This window comes from Suncus etruscus, chromosome 2, assembly GCF_024139225.1.
Source record: "Suncus etruscus isolate mSunEtr1 chromosome 2, mSunEtr1.pri.cur, whole genome shotgun sequence".
Classification (NCBI taxonomy): domain Eukaryota; kingdom Metazoa; phylum Chordata; class Mammalia; order Eulipotyphla; family Soricidae; genus Suncus; species Suncus etruscus.
This window is the reverse complement of record NC_064849.1, coordinates 62,279,071-62,298,148: the sequence shown is the minus strand read 5'-3', so window position 1 is coordinate 62,298,148 and position 19,078 is coordinate 62,279,071.

Sequence of the window (19,078 nt, the reverse complement as noted above, 5' to 3'; positions counted from 1 at the left end):
GCCAGAGATTAAATCCAGGTCAGCTGCATGCAAGTCAAATATCCTAACTCATGTATTATCTCTTAGCACCTTGTGTGAGTAAAATCTTTTATGTTTTTGTTTTTTGGGTGCGGGGTTTTCCACACATGGCGGCACTCAGGGGTTACTCCTGGCTCTGCACTTAGAAATCGCTCCTGGCAAGCACAGGGAAACATATGAGATGCCGAGATTCGAACTACAGTCTGTCCTGGATCAGCTGCATGGAAGGCAAATGCTCTACTGCTGTGCTATCTCTCCGGCTCCTGTAAATTCTTAAACTCTTTATGCATGTACTACCATTAAATTCATGAGAGTAATTCAGTTATGAAGGGGATATATATATATATTTTTTGTTTTTGGGCCACACCCGGCAGTGCTCAGGGGTTACCCTGGCTGTCTGCTCAGAAATAGCTCCTGGCAGGCACGGGGGACCATATGGGACACCGGGATTCGAACCAACCACCTTTGGTCCTGGATGGGCTGCTTGCAAGGCAAACACCGCTGTGCTATCTCTCTGGGCCCCATGAAGGGGATATATTTTATGTAAAATTTTCTTATCAATTATTCCAAAGGTTGAAACATGGTAGAATAGCAACCCAATTTTCTTTTGCTCCCAATATGAATGACTGTATGGGACTATCCCTGAAAATAATAAATAACCAAGAACCTACTGGTTTTTTTTGAACATTCTTAAAAAGTGGATACTTTGATCAATGTTTTTAAGATTAACTGTACAAATCTTTATATTGCTACAAAATATTGTATTCTGAACACCAAACTGTTAATTCCACAATAAAGAGAAGGCAGACATCCTTGTTTTATTTTATTTAAAATGTATTTATTTATATTATTTTATTTAAAATCAGTGGTTCATTTTCTACTTTCACTTTGATGCTATAGGATTTGTGTTGTCCTTGAGAGTATAGTAGCTAGTATAGTAGCTAGTGCAACCATATATTCTGATTTGCTTAGGAAGTCATGTGTTTGTACCACTGTCAATTACTTATAGTATACAGTTTGACTTGTGAAAGGGATCTTGTCTGGACAATAAATTAAACAGTCACTGAATAACACTCTTTTTTATCCTCCCCAGTGTTTTGGACTCCCAAGTGAGGCAAGTTCTAATATTGAAGGATGAGGGTAAGGTTCAGTGCAGGTGGTCTGATGACTTGAATAGGTCTTCAGGGGCAATCAGCATCCTTCTCTTTGCTAGGCTGAGTTCTGAGGCAGAATACTCACCTGAAATTGGGTCACTTCACAGGCAACTTTAATAACCAAAGATATTGGAAAGAGACCATTTTAGTCAGAATAGAAACTTGGTGAACTGAAAGTAGAGAAAGTGGGAAAAGAACATATACTGAAAAGATTTGAAAATAAAGTAAGTACCGTATTTTCCGGCGTATAAGACGACTTTTGAAACAAAAAAAGTCAACCGAAGGGGTCGTCTTATACACCGAGTATATCCCGAAAAAATGTTTCAATATGCCGCTAAACGAAACAAACAAAAAAATCAGGCCGCAGAGTCTCCAAATCTCTTTCTTGGGGGCTTCCAAACAGTACTCAGGAGATCTGGGGGCCACTTCTGGCAAAACCCAGCTAACTGTGTTGGTGGTTCAGTGCTAGGGTCCGAGGATGGGGTGTTGTTTGCTTCATGTTGTGGGGGAGATTAACTGATGCCACCAGGAAATTGCCAGAAAAGGTGCCTATGTTAAGGGACCAATTACTGCAAGGCTGCTCGGACCGCCTCTCTAACTCAGCCAATCCAAGCAGGCTTTTTATGCATACAAATTAGACAATGTTTTTGGACCAGAATCTACACTGTAAAAAGCCTGCTTAGATTGGCCAGAGTCAGAGAGGAAGTCTATTACAGTATAACCTTTGAACCTTTGCTTGTTGTGATTGGCTGTCTGTGGTACATACAGTTGCAGCACAGGAACATTCTGTCTGATACAGCAAATATAGGCCTAAATCTATGTTTTAACTGCAAAATTAGAGGGTCCTCTTATACGTCCAGTCGTCACGCTGGAAAATATGGTAAGGGTATTGACAAAATAAACAAGTGGGCACTAAATGAATATAAGCAGAATGGTTGCTTTTTCAGTATTTCTCACTTTTTGGAGGAACTTTATTTGTTTTAGGAGGGGTCACAGATGGTTATGTTCAGAGTTTTCTTCTGGGCTGGCACGCAGGTATCACTCTTAGTAGGACACAGAGATTCATACATAGTTCAGTGATTGAGGCAGAGTGAGTAGTGCAAGACAAGTACCCTAACCACTGTACTATCTCTCCAGCCCCATTAATTAGGGATAGTCTAACAGGGGTCTCAAACTCAATCTATCTGGGGACCGCAGGGAGGCAAAGTCAGGGTAATCCTTGAGTGCAAAGTCAGTAGTAAGCCTTGAACATTGGGGGTGTGACCCAAACAACTAAAACAAAACAAAAAAAGATTCTCTAGGGCAGGGCCAGAAAATGTTGTACAGAGGGCCGCAAAGGGCCTGCGGGCTACGAGTTTGAGACTCCTGGTCTAAAACATTACTCTTCATACTTTTCCAATCAGTGCAACTGCCTCAACATTATGTATCCCTCCACAAGATATTTGCTCTAGATCTAATATACTTTCTTAGTTTAAATTCTCCAGATTTTACTTATTCAAATTGCTGCCTTCTTTAAAGTTAGAATAAATTAATTCATAAAAAGACGAATTAACACAAACTTTTTTAATATACTTACATTTTAAAGAGAGTCTTTCAATGTCTTTCTTGTTTGTTTTGTTTTTGGGCCACACCCAGTGACAATGAGGGGTTACTCCTGGCTATGCGCTCAGAAATCGCTTCTGGCTTGGAGGACCATATGGGACAACAGGAGATGGAACCACGGTCTGTCTTAGGCTAGCGCTTGCAAGGCAGAGACATCTTACCGCTGTGCCACCAGTCCAGCCCCTCCCTTTTTTTTTCTTTTTGTCAATGTCTTTTAAAACTACCCTAACTTGTTTAATGTGATGGGCTATGGCAGGAAAAGAAACTTAAAACTGTATTTTGTGTAAGTGAACTGTGGAATTTTTTAAATAAGTTCATAAAAGCAGGCACTTATTCAGGTTGCTAGTCCTAAATCAATAGTTAACTAGATATATGTCTTCTTCCTGGTATGAGTAAAAGTAGTGTATTTCTTTATAAATATAGATCACTTTAGTCATCACTGATTCAATGTATAATAACCGTTTGCACTCCTTATTCTGTCTAGCTTTGGAAAATGCAAATCCTCTTCTCAATATGACCTAAGTTTCATGAATATTAGGAGATGGGACATCTCAGTTTGTACCATTGTAAATTGAGTGTGAAATTATTTTCATGTAGGGATTTATATGTATTTACATATGTATAACTTATTATAGTTCAGGTAATATTTTTATAATTATATTGACATTTATGATCTTAATGTAAAATCACCTGATCTCACTACCACCAAAGTGTTCAAGACCCTCCACTATTTGCATCATTTCTAGTCTGCTTCTTCCTAATGGAAATCCCAGTTCTACAGTCAACAAATGAGTTTAACCTCATTCAGATGTGATATAACCTGGTATTTGTTCTTCTTACTTTGATTTACTACATATTGTGCTCTCTAGCTCCATCCAAGTTGCAACAGACTATAAGATTTCATATTTTCTTTACTTTTTTTTTTTTTTTTTTTTGGTTTTTGGGCCACACCCGGCATTGCTCAGGGGTTACTCCTGGCTGTCTGCTCAGAAATAGCTCCTGGCAGGCATGGGGGACCATATGGGACACCGGGATTCAAACCAACAACCTTTGGTGCTGGATAGGCTGCTTGCAAGGCAAATGCCGCTGTGCTATCTCTCTGGGCTCAGATTTCGTATTTTCTTAAAATAGCTGTAGAGGGCCAGAATGACAGCACAGCAGGTAGGGCGTTTGCCTTGCACTTGGCTGATCCAGGTTTGATCCCCGGCATCCAATATGGTCACCTGAGCCTGCCAAAAACAATTTCTAAGTACAGAGCCAGAAATGACCCCTGGGCACTGCTCGGTGTAAGCCCAAAACAAAACAAACAAAAAAAAATCAGCTGTAGAGTTGTATATAGAATGGCATCCTATAAAACTTTTATCCTGTCAAATACCAATGTGTACTCTAATTATTATATATTAATATATTAGTAAACAAAAATGTCAATCCCTTGCATATTTTAGGCATCTAAATTTTAAAATTAAAGTCTAGAGATTGAATAACCAGACTTTGCTATACATTTCTGCCTTTATCAATAGGGAATAACAGATGATTTCTCACTCAGATCAAGGCAGATTGAATTACTTCTCAAAAAAAGGCATGATTTTTTAAGTTGTCTTTATTAATGTTGCTGCTAACAATGATCCCTCTCTACATGTTCTATGTCAGTGTCTATTCTTTTTCAATTTTAAGATTATTTTTGTTTCATCAATCACTATCTTTGTTGTGTTCATTTATCTGTTTTAGGTTTATGTAGTTTATTTAAAAAAATTTTCCATTGGAATGTTGGTTCTATCAGGTAGATAGCCTATCTGCATTATTCCATGCATAATTGTGTAGCTTGTGGAGTTATTTATTACATAGTAGTTGTTCAATGAATACCTGAATGAATAATGGACTTTGTGTGATTTTGGAGATATTATTAACTTAATATAGTAAAATCATTCTATATTTAAATGTGGAAAATTTTCCATAAAAATACAAGAAAATGTATTCGCTTCTTTAACTAAAACAAGATTGGGGCCAAGTGATTGCACAGTGGGGAGGGCATTTACCTTGCATACAGCCAACCTGGATTTGTTCCCAGAATCTCTTATGGTCCCTCATATATTCAATAGTAATTATTGAGACCAGAGTCTGGTGTAACCCCGAAGGACTGTCTTCCGTGGCCCCCAAATCAGAAAAATCCCAAAACCAAAAAACAACAAAAAGAAATAAATATGACACATTTAAAATCATATTTGGGAACTGGATGTAGTAGAAGGTATGCATTTGTTTTGTAAGCAGCTGACCTATATTTAATCTCCATCCCTCTATATGGGTCATGTGAGCCTCACCAGGAGTGATTCCTGAGTGCAGAAATAGGAGTAAGCCTTGAGCAGTCAGGTGTAGTAAAAAAAAAAAAAAAAACTAAAACACAATATATGTGATGACTGTTGTTTTTATATCTTCAGTACCAGAGATTAAATTTGGGGCCTCATATATGCAAAGTATACAAATAACACTTAGATTCCTGCTATCTTTTTCTATTATTTAGTCTTATGATTCTTGTTTCTTTTGAAAAATTACAGATATAATCTTTACAATACTTAATATATTTTCTTTAATTCTCAGATTCTTTCTCAAGGGACAAAGGAACATTTTGAAAATATTTGAGTCTTTTCTTAAAGGTGGAAAGATAATGCTTATTTTAAAAAAGTCTGTTTTAGGCAAAGCATATGTTCATCGTTTTTTCAATAGGAATACCTCAATAGTTAATTGTGACATTGTAATGTAACGTGTGGCATGAAAGTAATCTAGAGGAAAACTCAGGAGTAAGTTATTTTATGTTTCTTTAGTTTTCGTGTTTTGTGAATCTGAATGCGTACTTCCACAAAAGTTCAGGAAGCGTAATTGCATACTTTTTCCCAAACAGATTTTTAATATTTGAACTTTTGTTTCTTTGTTCAATGTTTTAAAGATACTAGTGTAAAAATTCAGCATCATAAATATGCGTTGGTGTGATTTTGACCCATTCTTTATTTCACAGGCTTATTTTTATAATGGATCAGAAAGAATGTTACTGAGAAATTTGTAATGATCAACACTGTATTTTTATCCAAAGTATTATATAGATGAAAACTTAAAAACAGACTTATCAGCTAGAGAGATAACACAGCAGGAAGAGCATTTGCTTTGCATGCAGCTGACCCCGGCAGACCCAGGACCGAACTGGGTTCAATTCCCTGCATCCCAAATAGTCTGCCAGGCCTACCAAAGCAATTTCTGAGTAAAGATCCAGGAGCAAACCCTGCACCACTGGCTGCACCTTCCCCAACACTCCCCCAACCCAAAACAAACAGACTTAACACCTATAGAAATATGTGTACAATTTGGACTGTGAAAAAAATGGCAAGAGTGGTGAGGGGGCTTGTGTTTTGTGTTATGATCTAATTGAATATATGTTTTATAGTCTATTAGCAATAAACAATCTCTATTGTTTCTCCTTATAAACTGTATAAAAAGCTGTAATCTTGGATTTGGTTAGTAGTCATGTTTATTTTTATTTTTAATGATATATTTTATCATTTTTATTTTATTTTTTTGGATTTGGGGCCGCACCTGGCAGTGCTCAGGGGCTACTCCTGGCTCTGTGCTCAGAAATCACTCTTGGAAGGCTCAAGGGACCATAAGGGATGCCAGGAATCAAACCTGGGTCTGTCCGGGGTCAGCCACATGCAGCGCAAATGCCCTACAGCTGTGCTATTTCTGCAGCCCCCAGTTGTCATGTTCATAAACAGCTAGGGGACAGTATCTTACCAGACTTCATATTATATAGAATAATTCGAGACTTAATTAATTCACATTGCTTGAAATGAGTTTCTTTAAGGAATATTTTATAACATAAGAAGTGTTATCCAAGCAAACTTTGACTTACCTCTTAGGTTTCAGATTTTCAAAAATTGTTTATGTAGGTAGGCACCAATCAGATTAAAGCATTAATTCATTACACATTTAAATACTATTTAAGTGAGGTTTCAATTTTTCACTGATTCATCAGTGAGGAATATTCTTCATATACACTGAAAATTAACTGGCCCTCATAGATTAAATTTAACTGTTCATTATTCAGCATATTTTTCACATCAGAAAACATTAAAATGTCTTTTTTGAAAAATATAAAATTATGCTTGTAGTATACTATATACTATAGGGTGAAGGAAGGTAATAGGATCATTATATTTTAAATAACTGCTATTCACTTTATGAATATATACAAGTCTTGTTTTTTATTTAAAATTAATAAAAATAATTTATGGTACTGTATAAAAGATACAGGTGGTGGGGCTGGAGAGATAGCATGGAGGCAAGGCAAATGCCTTGCATGCAGAAGGCCAGTGGTTCAAATCCTATCATCCCATATGGTCCCCCGAGCCTGCCAGGAGCGATTTCTGAGTGTAGAGACAGGAGTGACTCCTGATCGCTGCCGGGTGTGATCCAAAAACAAAAAACAAAAAAACAAACAAACAAAAAAGTACAGGTGGTAAGCAATTTTCCCTTAGTTTTTATTGTCTAACTTATTTAAAAACATGAGTGCAAAAATACCAAATATTCACAATCTAAGATAACTGTCAATTTGGAAATAAAATTTGTGAGTAGGTCAGGAGAAATTTTCATTGTTCCAAATTCTAGAGTGATAAACATATGTATTAGAAAGTTACCTAATCCCTTAGATTCCATCAATCCACTATTCCCTCATGGCATAAGTGGTAGGGAAAATGTAGGATATATGTTATTTCTTGCATTTATTTTTCATATCCTTTGAGTTTCATGCCAAGAGGCTGACATACAGAGAATTTATCATTTAAAAGTTTTAAAAGTATTTTGGGCCTGGAGAGATAGCACAGCGGCGTTTGCCTTGCAAGCAGCCGATCCAGGACCAAAGGTGGTTGGTTCGAATCCCGGTGTCCCATATGGTCCCCTGTGCCTGCCAGGAGCTATTTCTGAGCAGACAGCCAGGAGTAACCACTGAGCACCGCTGGGTGTGGCCCAAAACCAAAAAAATAAAAAAAGTTTTAGAAGTATTTTAAATGTTCAACAAGGCAAGTCAAGATACATTATAAGCAAAAGAAAATCTCGCTTTATTTTTTGTTTTGTTATTTGGACTACACCCGGTGACGTTCTGACTTGGGGGACCAAATGGAACACCGGGAGAAAGAATTGCAGTCCTCAGTCCTAGGCTAGTGCGCACAAGATGTCTTAAAATATATATAACTAAGACCTGTGCATATTTGGAATATACTTTTATGGGCTTGAAAGTTTTTTGTTTGTTTGTTTGTTTTTTGGACCACACCCGGCGTTGCTCAGGGATTACTCCTGGCTGTCTGCTCAGAAACAGCTCCTGGCAGGCATGGGGGACCATATGGGACACCGGGATTCGAACCAACCACCTTTGGTTCTGGATGGGCTGCTTGCAAGGCGAACACCACTGTGCTATCTCTCTGGGCCCTATGGGCTTGAAAGTTTAATTTTTTGTTTGAATGTTAAAAATAATCCATGTGAATTTGAGTGAAGTTAGCCATGTTATACGAATTATTCTGAGAAATCAAATGAGATGACTTCTTGGGAATGTTTTGAAACTTTTATTATGGAATGCAAATCTAAGATGACACTACTGCTAGTATCATTATTGTAGGTGTTCTGCATGGCGAACTTTAGGAGTTTCTGTCATACTATGGTGCATATTTCACAGTTACATATGTTCCTCAGTGAATGCACACATATTCTTCATTACAAAATTTGAAGAAAAAAGACAGTAAGAAAAAAGTTATTATCAGTTGTGTGCACACATTTCTTATGATGATTTCTTTTACAAAACAAAAGGCATTGGTTTCCTTAGGCTGTAGCAATCAACTTAACATACGCCATTATTTAGTAAATAAATAAAATACATTTCAGAATTAAACTAGAATTATAGGTTTTTGGATTAAAATAAAACTTAAATTAAATTTTGGGTTAAATTAAATTAATTTTGGATTAAAATAAAACTTGATTTCTCTTGAAATCAAGCTGATTATTTCCACTTTACTTTTTAAAAATGTTATGGTGTTTGGGTCACACACTTTGTGGTGCTCAGGGCTTACTGCTGGCTCTGTACTTAACACTTATGTCTGTTGGGGCTCAGAGGATCATATGTGGTATTGGGAATTAAACCCATGTTAGCACCTGTAAAACAATTGTCCTACAGCTGTACTATCAATGCAGCCTAAGAGAATTTCCATTTTAAATGTGGAAAAATTGAAATAAAAAAGGGTTCCAAGTTACAAATAAAGTAATTCATACAAAACATCAGAATCATCACCCTCTTTTAAGAGAACTATTGGTATTTAAGTAGGGGTTATTTATTTATTTATTTATTTATTTATTTTAGAAAATGTGTTTTCCCTGGAGTCAGTTATTTTAAAATGCTTGGTATGAAAATCCTCAGACCATGGGTGAAGTCAATATTATCAATCAATTCTGATCCTATAATAGGGTCACTATTTGTAGTTATTTCTACTACACTTTTTATAAACTATTTAGCATTCCTCATTCTATTATGTAATTTACTTTTCAAACTAATTATTTTAAATAACTCTTGGCTATGATACTAAAAGTTGGTTTCTGTGTTATTATTAAATTTATGCCATGAAGAAATATTTTTAAAGTGCTGATTTTGAATATTTCGGTTGTAGAATATTCATTTTCTTATTCATCTTAACGAATATAAAAATGATTGATGATTAGCATTGCTTATTATACAACAGAAATAGTAATAAGCCTAGATAAACTATACTTTAAGGTTTGAGATGGATTCATTTTCCTTTACCCTATTAACTGGATCTTCAAAGGCTTTTAAAATTCATAGAACCTTTCTTGTCATTTGAAAAATATTGTATTTTGAACATTAATCACAATATTCAACTTAATGCTTTCAAGACCTTAGCAAGCAAAATTTCCTGAGATTACTACTATCGCCAATATTTCAATTTAATGAGAAAGCAAGACTACTTAATTATTAAAATCCTGCTGTTTTCAAATATTGAGTTATTAACGATGCCTCAGCACACATTTGGGTATACATATTACCCTTTTCTCATATTCCTATTATTTGCTGCTTTTACATTGCAGTTGTTAAAGAAACAGTTAAATAGAAGTAAGTATGTTTTCACTTGAGTTAGGATCCGATGTAATATGTCAAATTTCAAACTGTTAACCTGTTAATACTTAACTATGATCGTTAGTTTTGGGAGAACAGCTGATTGTGCTCAAAGCTTAATCCTGGCAATATTCAGAGGACCATATGTAGTAGCAGGAATTAAATAAACTAGAGTCAGCTGCACACAAGGGATGCACTATAATCCCTATACTGATTCTCTTGCCTCAACAATGTTTTGGTCATTTCCTTCCCACCCCACCCTCATGACAGGGATTAAACTAGGGCCTCACATGTACAAAGTTAGTGCTCAATTGCTCAGATATATCCTTGCCCCACTTAGACACATCTTTTATAGATGTCAATTCTGGTTGAAAGAAATTTCTTGAGTACATTTTTTGTATATCTTTCAAAAAAAATCTTGACCATTTAGATTCAGTAATCAGATTAATATGAAACTAGTAATATATCAAGTCTACAATAAAATTAAACATCTGTCAGGAAAAAAAACTCCACAAAACTATGTTTCCAATTTTTGCCTGCAAACTAAGCATGACAACTACCACTTAAGTACATATGTAAGTTAAAATTTCTTTTGGCTATGAGTGTGTATATGGGGGTGGGAGGCTCAGAGGTTAGGGAAGTGACAGGGTCACACAAAGTAGTGCTCAAAGTTTAGTCTGGCCATGTCCAGGAATTATTTATTGAGGTGCTGGAAATTAGGGTTAGCTGCTTGCAAAGCAAAGAATTTTTTTTTGTTTTTGTTTTTGGGTCACACCTGGCAGCCCGGGACTCAAACCACCGTCCTCCTGCATGAAAGGCAAACGCCTTACCTCCATGCTATCTCTCCGGCCCAACAAAACAAAGAATTTAACCACATTACTATCTCTCTGGACCAGGGAGTTAAAACTCAAGAGCAATTTCAGTAAAGGACCTGATTTGAACAATCAGGTGTGAGTGAGCTGTATTTTCGCTTAAGTGTTCATATATTTTGCATCTGTAATCAGAATTTTATCAAATTAATAAGCCAGTATTAAAAAAAGCTTCCTGTTTTTTAACTTAGGGAATTGAGGCTGTTTTCAGTTTATATGAAGAATTTCCTTGTACACTAATAAAAATCTGTTGTAATATTTATGAGAAAATATTAAAAGCTGCTTTTGGAGGATTGTTTCTCAGCAATGCTCAAAGTCTATCCTGACAATTTGTCGTTATGTGTCTTAACCTCTGTACTATTTTTCTAGATCCTTACAGCTTCTGTAATGTTTGTATTATATTGAAAAACTTAAGTAGGCATTTTTCTATTAGGATGAAGATTTTTGTAAATTCAGTTCTTTATCTTAGGTTCTTTTACGCTTATGTATTTTACAAAGCATTTCGCAAATTTTATTATGGTTCAAAAATAGTTTATACACGTTTTCATTTATTTATTTATTTATTTATTTATTTTGGTTTTTGGGTCACACCCTGTGGCGCTCAGGAGTTACTCCTGGCTCTGTGCTTAGAAATCGCTCCCGGCAGGCTCAGGGGACCATATGGGATGCAGAGATTCGAACCACCATACATCCTGAATTGGCTGCATGAAGGCAAAGGCCCTACTGCTGTGCTATCTTTCTGGTCCCATTTTTCACTTAATTTTTTTTTTACAAATAGTTGATACATATAAAATATTTAGATATTGGATATTAGTTTCTAAAATTTTAAAACATCTTTACTGAATAATAGTCTAAATATTTTATATAGTAATTAGTGTTTATAAAATGCTTAGAAACATGGGGCCAGAGCAATAGCATAGCACTAGGGCGTTTGCCTTGCATGCGGCCAATCTAGGACAGACCTTGGTTTGATCCTCTGGCATCCATAGGTACCCCAAGCCAGGAGCGATTTCTGAGCGCATAGCCAGGAGTTACCACTGAGTGTCACAAAGAGCCAAAAAAAAAAAAAAAAAAGCTTAGAAACAGAAGGATTAAAATCAATGTCCATTTTCCCATCTATGTCAATTTTTGTTTGTGACTTATATTTAGTTAATATTCTTAAGATTTTCTAATAATAAAAGTAAATTGGGGGGGGTTGGGCCACAACAATTTGATGCTTAGGAGTTACTCCTGGCTATGCGCTCAGAAATCGCTCCTGGCTTTGGGGACCATATGGGACGCCAGGGGGATCTAACAGTCCATCCTAGGCTAGTGCTTGCAAGGCACCGCTCCGGCCCCAAAAGTAATTTCTTAAAAGATATCACTGTCTTTTTCTAATTATGAAAATAAACACCCTGAAACTTACTGCTTTTGTTGTTCTGTAGCTGCTAAATTTTTACTATTTCTTAACTGGGCTCTCATACATTCTCGAAAATTAACTTCAATCAATTTAAGCTACATATATTTCTTGTGGAGTACTAACTAGACTGTTTCAGAGTGAAATTAAATGTAAAAATATACTAAAATAAAATATTTTCCATATTTTTTAGATTTGAAGTTAAAATAATTCTATTTTTCCTATTAAAACATGTATTTGATAGAGAGTTGCTAAGGAGTAAAGAATAAGTGTCCTGCTGCAGTCACACTAATTCTAAAATTTTTGCTGCTATTTTTAAGTGTTGACAGCATTACATTTTATTTTCAGTGATTGTATGATTTTACTTTATCCAAAGACAAAAATTCAAGATATAAATTTTAAATAAGCAGCAGCTACATAATTTGAAATTTGCATACTTTTATAAGAGCTAGAATTAAAACAATATTTAAGACACTTTTGGAAATTAAAGGCAAAACTTACTACAGAGAATATGTAATCAAAATAGTCACACTAAGGACAGTATAGCATATCAAGACTTAAAATGTTAAATGTTATAATTATCAATTACTCTAAAAGAAATAAGAGGTCTGGATACATGTTAAATGTACCAAAACCAACTTAGATATATATAATGGAGCTAATTTTGTTCTCAAAAGTATTTTGATAATCAAATAAACAGTAAAAAGAATGACATATACAAAAAATGCATTTGACCATTAAGGAAAATAAAAAATAAAACTATAAAATTCACAATAGCTTATCCCACTTATGTTTTATTTTCCTGCCCCAAATAATTAGGAAGACAATTGATAATACACAGAATTTGGGGGCCGGAGAGGTAGCATGGAGGAAGGGAATTTGCTTTGCATGCAGAAGGACAGTGGTTCGAATCCCAGCATCCTACATGGTCCCTGGAGCCTGCAAGGAGCAATTTCTGAGTGTAAAGCCAGGTGTAACCCCTAAGCACTGCTGGGTATGACCCAGCAAATTTTTTTGCAGGATCAAAACATATATATTCTAAAGATACCACTCATTTTAAAACTGGTCTCACAAATATTTGTGAAATTTATGATGATTTAAAAATATTGTAAGAACATAATATTTTTTTCATATATTTACACCGGTACTTCATAATTTAATACATATAAAATATAATAATATATATCTTATGAAAATATACTTAAAATTTAGGTCCTTAACAGAATCATCAGAAAACATTCCTTGTGTTTTTAAAGGAACTGATATATCATTAGTTTTGATTTGAGATCACTTGTTTATTTAAATATAGGATACTTGTTCTATTTAAAGTTTATGAAGATTATTAAATTTTCTTGAGATTAAAAATGTGTACTTCTTAAATATTAAACACTTTTTAAATATGAAGTTCACTCCCTCATTATAATAGGCTAAACAGATACATCAAGCCCAAATTTTATATCATTTTATGTCATGTGCATTTTTCCATTTATTTTTAGGAAACACCCAGAGAAGCTCAGGGGACCATATGGGATGCTTTGGATGGAATCTGGTCGAATGCATGAAAGGCAAGTGCCTTACCGGCTTTGCTGTCACTCTGGATCCAGAGTGAATTTTTATAGCTTGAGAAAATGTGTTTGTAGTTATACAAAAAAAAAAAAAAATCAGTGACAAAATTTTCCTTCTTTAACTTTAAATTCTTTACCAACATTATCATTTGGAAACTGCTTTGAAACTTTAGTGCTCTTTATTGATTAATAATTTATTAATACTAGTACTACACAACTATTCAAGAATAAGGCATTTAGGGATACAGAATTATGCCTAATAATTCTATGTATCTACCATGATATTCCAATCACTTGAACTTTATTTCTCCAATTTCTTTAGTTCTATAAGGATTCTAGCTCTATTTTTCTGTTTTCATAGATCTCATCAATAGAACACATTTTGGTAAAAGCACATGAAGTTTATTACAGTTCTTTTTTTTTTTGGCCACACCTGGTGATGCTCCTGGCTATGCGCTTAGTAATTGCTCCTGGCTTGGGGGCCATATGGGATGCCGGGGGATCTAAGGGTTGTCCATCCTGGGTCAGCTGTGTGCAACGCAAATGCCCTACTACTGTGCCACTGTTCCTGCCCCCTAAGTTTAAATTCTAATATATATATATATATATATATATATATATATATATATATATATATATATATATATATATATATATATATATATATATATATATTGTTTTTTTGGGCCACACCCGGCGTTACTCCTGGCTGTCTGCTCAGAAATAGCTTCTGGCAGGCACGGGGGACCATATGGGACACCGGGATTCGAACCAACCACCTTTGGTCCTGGATCGGCCACTTGCAAGGCAAATGTCGCTGTGCTATCTCTCGGGCCCAATATTTTCTATTTTTAATTTATAAATTTGTCATCTTATGTTCTTGGTAAAGTAGGGTAAAAATTTTCAATTTGTAATTAAAATATCATTGTTAACATTTATGTTTACAGTAATGGTGGCATTTCTGGGGTCTTCATTTACACTGTAAATATATCTTACCATGACCAACATGCTTGACACTTTACCGCATATTTTTATCTTAGTGGCTTGGTACTTAACAGTTACATCTTATTCCATTTTCTGAGGAATAGGGAGAAAATTAATTACTATACCATATAGTGGTGCAAGACTTTAAAAGTGAAACTGTACTGTCTATAGCTTAAGATATAAATCAGTTATAATCATACCACAGAGATCATTTGTAAAGACTTTCTAATAAATTTGAAAGAAAAATATATTTATATTGAAATACCTAAGGGCTTTGGTATATGCTATGAATCTGCGAGTACTAAACAAATTTCTAAGGGGCAGGAGAGATAGCAGAGTGGTAGGGTGTTTGCCTTGCACACAGTAGACCCAGGACAGATGGTGGTTCGAATCCTGGCATCCCATATGGTCCCCCAAGCCTGCCAGGAGCAATCTCTGAGTAAAGAGTCAGGATGTGACCCAAAAACAAAACAAAAAAAAATTTCAATTTCTAAGATGTAATATTATGCTTTAAGGACACAAAGTCTTCTTATAATTAGGTAAATTTAATTAATGTAAGTTTAATTATGTTCTTCTTACTGTTTGACTATAGTAAAAATATTTTCTCAGCTCAAAATAAAAATTAGTATGTGCATAGGGTATAATCACAATTTTCTAACTTGCTACTGAGATAGTCAATAATTTCATATCTACATTTATATTTTATTATCAATTTTGTACTGATGACTATGCTTAAGATAAAAATGTTGGAAACTTTCTTCTCCATAATTTTTACATGTTAATACAAAAAGTAATGCAGATATGAAAAAAAATTAGCATCAATTTTAAGTATTTCTTGTAACAACAAAATCATAAAAAAGTACTACCAGAATAAAGTAATGTCATTTTTGTTGTTTTCTTGGCCACACCCAGCAGTATGGCCCAGCTATGTGTTCATCATCAATGGAAGAGATAAAGTCATCAGTGACAGTATTATTTGGAAACAATAATCAAGAAAACACAAAAATGTGAAAATACACAAAAGTACAATCTTACTTCTTTTGTGGGGAGGGGAGGTTCACATCCAGCAGAACTCAGGGGTTACTTCTGTGTCTGCATTCAGAAATTGCTTCTGGAAGGCTCAGGGGACCATATCGGATGCTGGTAATTGAAACTGGGTCCGTCTGGGTTGGCTTCATGCAAGGCAAACACCCTATTGCTATGCAATCTCTCCAGCCCCAAGTTTTGGTGGTTTCCAACCTAGTCTTACATTTGTTAAGATGTAAACTCTGCAGGCCTAAACCATGTCAAGGTCTCTTACAATGTACAATGGTAAAGGTATCTTATTTCTCAATCTCTTATATTGTTCAAAAACTGGTTCTTCATTGCTTTATAGTGTGTGTTGTGTTGTATGTGTGTGTGTGTGTGTGTGTGTGTGTGTGTGTGTGTCTTAGTGACCACACCTGGTGGTACTCAAGGATCTAGAGGCAGTGCTTAAGGGACCATATGTGATGACAGGGATCAAGTCTGGGTCAGTTATGTGCAAGGAAGTCTCCTTGCCTTCTGTACTATCCCTCTGATCTTATACCTAAAATATATTTGTCTTTTTATCTATCTTTTTTTGATCTATCTTTACCTTTTTTGTCCAAGCTGTGTATTTCACATATCTGACTAGGTCACAAAAAAAAAAAAAAAAAGACCTACATGAAAACTACATAATGCTTAATAGTTCAACATTAACTAATGTTACGTTTTTGGACATAAGTAAATCCATGAATATCTTAAATTCCTTGAGGAGTTAAAAATACACCCTTATAATAATCTTTACTAGCTAAAAAGGCATCCTATAATAAATCTTAAAGCATAAAATTAAGATGCTAGTTATAGGAAGTGATGATAATTTTTGGTTATTCGACTAAATTCAATTGAAGTACTTCCTACATGGGACAGATTTAAGGGTGTACTTAAAAACCCCAAGGCTTATAAAAATGAAATATAAAATGAAAGTTTATAAAAAACTAGAATTTTCATGTTCAGAAATAACTACCTTGGCATTAAAATTTTGAAATTATAAACAAGTTCTTTAGATGAGTTTTATTGACTTGATGCTAAAATGTATAAAATTCAAATTGGCAAATTTGATGATTAAAAGAACAAATGGTAAATAGATTAAATATATTGTATATGGTAAATAGATTAAATATATTGTATATAGAAACAATTTAAAAAATCATTAAGTGAACTCCTTGGCCTCATGGTTGCAGGACGATGAGTAAACAGATATAGTTACTCCAATATTAGGCCTTCTAAACTATTTTAATAAAATAATTGGGAGGCAAATAGTCATGTTAACTTCTTTCATTCTCCATCTATCTTTTAAAAACATACTACTTCCTCCTCCCTAATAAAACATAATTGGTCCAAGATGTTACATCTGAAGGGGCTGGGAAACAGTGAGCACCTGTTGAGCAGGGACTCAAACCTCAGCACCATGTAGTTCTTTGAGCATTCTTGGGTGTAGTCCTGGAGGCTTTTGAGCACTGCCAAATGTAGTTGTGGAGGCCTCTTAACAGTGTCTGGTGTGAACCAATCTACCTGACACTGTTGAGTTTGAGAAGCATTGAATCCTCTAGTTCTTACACAAAGAGTGGGCCACCTGGTTAGCTCCAGGGGTCACCTGAACATCACATGTGAGATACAAAAGACATCAAAGCAATGTTTCTCCTACATGAAGAGTAAGAAAATACATGTTTCTAGGGGCTTAAACCTCACACAATATATTCTACACAGAATTGAGTGGATGAATATATACATACACATATATGTATATCCATTTATCCTGATAGTTGGAAAATATGAGTTTGGCTTTGATTTAAAAAATACAAAAGATTTTTCTCCAATGAAATGTTAATGTGTTCTAGAAATATATGATAAAAATTAAAATCTGATTTTCAGTTTAAGACCCAGAAGTAATAGTTTATTTTGCTATATAATTTTATTATATATTTCTTTAATGATGGTGCATAAGCTTCCTTTTATCAGAGCTTTATACAACATCTGTCTCTTAAAATAGACAACATAAATTATGAAAATATATAAATAAACCCCAAAATTTTTTGTAATAATATAAATTTTTACATATTACTTATATATTAGACATTTGATCTACAGTAGTACGTAAAAATTACATAATATTAAAAATGTAGATGTTTAGAAGTCATTATCTGAAAGATCCAATATATTCTTTAATGTAAACAACTAAAAAGAAGCCGTATTTTTGATCAAGAGGCATAAAATTAAAAAAGCCAATGAGCATAAATCTTAAGAAGTGCTTACAGATATTATAAACCAGATCACCCCAAACATTATTCTAATAGAAGTAAATTAGCAAAGCCAAACACTGCACTATAATTTTACTGATCTTTATGATTAAAAGAAATTAAAATACTCAATTGAATTCTGAAGCAAATGTCTAACATTTTGGCTTAAGCAGAATGACAATATGTGAATTGTATCTATCTTTGTAATTATATCTGTACAATTTTATTATGTAAGTTTCTACATCTAATATTCATATGTATTTGTCTTCTATAAGGCATTTTTAAGATATAAAATGGAGGTCTACATGTAGTGATAGAAGTTGAAGACCATATTTTACCTATAAGACATCCTCAAAATTTAATGTCACATTTCAGGAAAATATATAATTAAAGTATAAATCAAATTAAGGATTGAGAGCTCTGTGGTTCAAAAATGTTTTCATCTTCACTAATATAGTCAATTATTTGTATCAAATAATCTTTTGATTATCAACGATTTGAAGATATGATTTTACTTACTTTTGCTCTTTTAGTTGATATCAGTTAAAGCTGTACAAACTTGTAAAAATTGTTATCAGTAGTGATTAGAATAATGTGGTCTGAATGGGTAGAAATGTTTTTCATACAATTGTTTCATTTCATAGAGGTAAACATACATTATAAATACTTGACCTTTCAGGATTAAAGGTAGACCTACCTTAATAAACCTCTTAATTTCCATGAGACATTGTTTCCACAAATGTAAGGCAAAAGAGATGTTTAGTTATTTAGCAGAAGTCATTATTTAAATAATTAAAACTAATTTGTGTTTAAAGCTATTTGCAGATTTATTAGAGAAACAAATACAAATAAGCATTTCTACAGAACTGTTTTTTTTTCCAAAATGAGCTTAAAACTTGTTCCACAGTTTTTTTTACTTGTTTATTTATCTATGGTAACCCAAGTATTGGCTTCTGTACCACTTATAATGAGACAATTGCCCTTCCATTGCAATTATAAAAAACTATTTAAAAAAAAATTCAGCACATACAC